Source organism: Frankliniella occidentalis, unplaced genomic scaffold (assembly GCF_000697945.3).
Source record: "Frankliniella occidentalis isolate FOCC.00 unplaced genomic scaffold, Focc_3.1 Scaffold452, whole genome shotgun sequence".
In the NCBI taxonomy this organism is placed as follows: domain Eukaryota; kingdom Metazoa; phylum Arthropoda; class Insecta; order Thysanoptera; family Thripidae; genus Frankliniella; species Frankliniella occidentalis.
The window spans coordinates 108,030-113,222 of NW_026267570.1; the positions used below are offsets into that span (position 1 = coordinate 108,030).

Consider the following 5,193-nt stretch of genomic DNA (forward strand, 5'->3'; position numbering starts at 1 on the left):
TGATGGGTGATGGGTGATGGGCGCCTAGCGCGCTCCATTGGAGTTCCACCTTTACAAGGTTAACAAGAACAAGATGCCTGTCTGTGTGTTCATGGTGATGGACGGTGAGGGAGCTGGCCGAGTGGCAGGTTATGTGTTTGTTCTAAATGAGCAATTGACCACAGTCAGTGAGGTGTTAATGCGTTCAAGGAGGCAGTGTCTGTTGAAGTAGCCGATGAAACCAAGACTGTCATTATTGACAAGGACTCACCTGAAATTGGAGCAATCAGCAGAATACTTTCAAATGCTCAAGTTCAGCTATGTCTGTTTCACGTTTCTAAAATTTTTAAAGAAAAGAGTACAAAAGAAAGTCAACAAGTTAAAGATTTACTGGAGACCCTCAAGTATGCTGAACCTCGTGATTATGACATTACTCTTGAAGAACTAGAGAAAGTGGCCTCGAAAACTTTCTGGCAAGACTTTGATGGAAACTGGGCAAAATGTCCACAGGCTTGGGCCTACAAGGACAAACAAGGAAGTGTAAATTTGGCCAACTCAACCACAAACAGGGTAGAATGCCACAACCTAAAAATTAAAATGGTATGTATTCACTGGGTAGTTTTTATTGTGGCACTTTGGAACAACATTAATCTCTGTTCTTTTGTTATTCACATTTACGGAGCACTTCAAAGAAAAAATTAGAACTGCTCACGATACAGTAACTTACAGTAATAGTCAATGTGTCTTCACCCTTCACATCATATGAAATGATAAATTTCGTCGGCTTTTTCACATGGGTGTACTTCCACACAGATTTTTGAATGTCATATATGATGTTATCCTGCAACCAAAATAACAAAATCTATTAGGATTCGAAAGATGATTGCTAGATTTACATCTTATGACATTAACGTCTCACCGCATCAAACCGTGCATCCAGATCTTGGATCTTCGCCTGAGATGTGGGCACAAGTTGGATTTGATTTTTCCATGTTTAGTTACTGAATCTTTCTAAGAATCTTCATTTGGAAACTGACCTGGTGGTGTGTTCGAAATACCTTGGAAGTATTCATCTCCATTGCCCAGTAATGTATTTACTTCGTGTTGATCATTGACAATTTTAGTATTTTCTCTTTCTTCAGTGCCACTGACCTGGTCAACCTTTGATTTATTTATGTCACGATCAACATTTTCATTATTTAAATTAGTTACTTCTTCTGCGCCATTGACATTGACTTCATCCTTTAAAGGATGTACACCAAGATCATCATTTTCCTGCACTAAATTTTCCTCTGGCAATGTTGATAAGATACTCCTCTTGGCTGCATTTCCTCTTGAAACTTCAGATTCTGCAACTGGTATTTTGAAGTCATCCTCTTGGAATTTGGCTAAAAGCAAAACAAAACAATTTATTACATCATCAAGTACTTCATTGTTAAAGTTACACATCGAAATAAGAATTTACCTGTTTTTTCAAAGGGTGACATGTTCTTGAACATATTATGTAATGAAGTGTTTGCTGAAAAAGGTAGAAATACAACTTGGTGCTTTACAATGTAGCACCTGAGCAGAAACACCTTAATTAGAATAAACATTCTTTAATACAAGAAGAAGAGAAGAAGGACACACCTTGTTCAAACTGTGTGTCTATCCCGTGGACAGCAGGTTCAATACAAAGTTCACAACGGAAAAATGTAATTTTTTATCTCTGACTGAGATGGCACATCGCAGTTGCTATATTTGAATTTGAATTGAGGAACTAAGTATTTAAAAAAGGAAAGAACAAAATAACAAGTTAAGCATAGTCGCAAGCTACTACAAGGATGAAGTAGGAAGAAATAATATATGACAAGAGTATGAACTTACCTCCAAATAAACCTCATGACTTTCTTTACAATAGTTGTTTTGAGGACTCGCTTGATAGTAACCTTTGTGTCACTACAAATCTTTTTCTTGATCCTCATTTTCTCCAATGTGCATTTAAAGGTTAACTGAAATATAACACAAAACATATGCAAACTGTATGATTTTTAAACGAAAGACCATATAGGAAGAAATAAGAATATTACCTCAATGAAATTGATAGAAAGATTTAAACCATCACAGAGGCATCAACATTCCACAATAACTTTTGAGGAGATAGCATATTACAACGTCTTTTTCGAAGAGGGCTCTCACTCACGCTCTCTACAAAACAAAAAGCAGTGATATTAGGCCGTATATTACATGTTTAAGATTGGAATTCTGGGTTTCCTCGTGGTGCGTAAGGTTATGCCGGATTGCCGGTAGGCTAAATTGAAAGAATTTGGTCATAAACGTACCTTCACCTGACTTTTCCTCATCCACATCCATAGTTAAGACCTTCAACTGTAATCAATTTAATATTTGAACTAAATGTTGAATTTTGCACTAATATTTTGTACTTGCCAAGAGTATTCTGAACATTCTAAAAGGACCACAGTGGATGGACGATTAACAAACAAGATGGATTGTGCCCAGAGAGCGCGCTGGTATCGTCATTGGAAGCGACATCGTCCTTCCGAACGGGTCTTCTTGTTTATGTTGATTCAAACTACCGATATTTCTACGGGTAATGTTCCTATCGTTCTTTCCTCTGTCCGAAAATATTCGTGTCGACCCTCTTTCGAGGTAAATTTGGGTACAACATGCGATATGCGCATCTCAGCGCTCCGTGCCGCTCGCTCGCTCGCTCGATCAGTCGCTCCCCGACTTTCCTTATTCGAACGCGCCCCTAGAGGTGGCCGCAGCTACCATCCACAGCCGCGGCGGCGACAGCATCACCGTCGCCAGCTTGTACGCGTTGTCTGGAGCGGGCAACGTCCCCGCTGGCGTGGCTGCGGCTGCTCGACGCGCTTCCGCCCCGGGTGGCGATCCTCGTCGACTTCAACGCGCACTGCGCAGCGTGGTACTGCCCCAGGGATGATCAGCGCGGTGCGCACATTGTCGCCTGGCTGGACCTGAACCGACTCACTATCCTCAACGACCAGACCGCCACCCGCATCGGCACGGCTGGACAGCACGATTCCACGATCGACCTCGCCGTCGTCTCCCCCTGCTTTGGATCCTGTTGGAGCATATAGTGTTAAGAATAAGCATGTTTATCAAAACAAAGATTCAATTGTATGTACCTCTTCGTGTGATGCTTGTTTGACTAAGTCTTTTGTTACATACATCAATTTTTGTATTCTAGGTGTGGGCGCCTTGCCAACTGGCAATTTTGTTCCTGCCTGGATGGATTTTGAACTTGCATCTTTGGGACACTGAACGGAACGAGTTTGTCTTCAGTTGTTTTGTTGATTCTTAAGGTAAGTAATCGGGTTGGATATTTTTGCTCACCCCTTATTTAGAATTAGTGAGTGTATAGGCATACCGATACCCCCTATGTAAAACCGCTCACCGCCTCGGGGGCTCTAAAAAGAAACGGTCACCTCCTCCCCGCCTGCGGACAACCGCTTACCTAGCTTGGCGTTCCGGATAACCGCTTAAGTCGCTTTTTCACCGAAAACGTAATATTGGTATCATTCGAAAGAGGCAGAAATTCTCTTTCGAATGATACCAATATTACGTTTTCGGTGAAAAAGCGACTTAAGCGGTTATCCGGAGCGCCAAGCCAGGTAAGCGGTTGTCCGCAGGCGGGGAGGAGGTGAGCGTTGGTCCGCAGCCGCCGAGGCGGTAAGCGGTTTTTCATAGGGGGTATCGATACATTTTCCAGAGCTGTTAATTTTGAATGCAGTTGCAATATCTGTATTTAGTTGTGCTTGAGCAATTGATAGGAATGGTAACTTTTTGAGCCACTGAAAATATGAAATACAAAAGAGTATTTAGTTTCAAAATTTTTACCCTTTTTGTTAAATCAAGTCAAGTGTGATAAATATTCAATAGAGACATTTGCCTATTAATTTCTTTTGTCTTCCAGGTGCTTTGGTACAGCCTAAGGCTTCTTACCAGTGACGGCCTTCTTGGCTGCCGATGGCTTCTTTCCTGCTGTCTTCTTGGGAGCAAACAGAAATTCCCTGCAACTACATTTGAGATCCCAACATCTACGAATTTTGTTGGAATGTCATCAAGACTATTTCTCTGCAGCAAAGCTTGTTCCCTAGTCATAAGTTCTTCATGCTGTGACTTCACTAGGAGTTGAAATATTTTGGCTGCTTCTCAGCAACGGCTATCCTGGCTGCCACAGGCATCTATCCTGCTGTCTTGGCTTCAAACGTAAATTATGTATTGTTCAAGACGACAGTTACCTAACTTGGTAACAGTCCAGTGTATCACAAGAGCTCAGAATAGACTTCGAAAAAGAAACAAGTGGTGGTCCTGAAAATACATTAAAGAGGAAATTTTAAAGATAAGGAAGAAAAGTTTAAAATGCAAGTGTAATATTGACATACCATACAAATCGATGTTTTTTTAATTATTATTTTTCGTCCATAGATATCGCTTTTGTAAAACCGATTGGCAGAATTCCAGCCATACCGTGAGACGAAGCGTTGAAAGTATGTTGGGACTAGTAGAATAGGACATTTGTACCAATACTGTGTGTGTGTGGTGTGGTGTGTGTGTGGTGTGGTGTGTGTGTGGTGTGTGAGTGTTGTGTGATTGAAGTTGTAGTTGTCCCAGTATTACTTCAACCTTCAACTCCCGGCTCATACCGTGAGACAAAGGGCTGAAAAGTTATGTTGGGACAACTATAAATGAACCTTTAATTGGTTAATTGTGCTTGGCAGTAACTGAAGCTTTATTTGTAGAAATGTAAAGAATAATATCTAGTCCCAGTGACAGCAATGAGGAGTACCGCGTCAGGATTGAATTGGCACCGCATTGTCCCCTTTTGAACTTGTTACACATTTATATTTGTCGAACTAATACTGGCATGTAGGGACCAAATGAAGATAAGTTTGACTGATTGTATGACTGGAATCCTTGAAGTTTGGAAGATAAGGTCCCTGAAAAGGCTCACATATGTAAGCAGCAATGTAATGTACAACATGTCATGGATAGGAATATTTTAGAAGTACATACTAAGCTCATCTTCATGTCGCCTTTTGCTGTATTGAAGTTGCTTTAATGAATCTTTGGCCACAGACTGCTGACGCTGATGTTCTTGGACCTCAGCATCCTTACAATGACTAATGTCAGTCTTGTCATTTAACTGTCTTTGGAGTTCCTGCATCTCTTCTTTATGCTTCCTTCTGG

The 5,193-nt window shown here is 41.0% G+C and overlaps 1 long non-coding RNA gene across 1 annotated transcript; it reads left to right on the forward strand.

Annotated features, from left to right (window-relative positions):
- The first annotated feature begins 3,225 nt into the window (after window positions 1-3,225).
- LOC127751370 (uncharacterized) lies at window positions 3,226-4,050 on the forward strand. The gene is made up of 2 exons (XR_008012094.1): window positions 3,226-3,305; window positions 3,917-4,050. It is a non-coding gene; the product is annotated as an uncharacterized LOC127751370 (long non-coding RNA).
- Window positions 4,051-5,193: the final 1,143 nt, after the last annotated feature.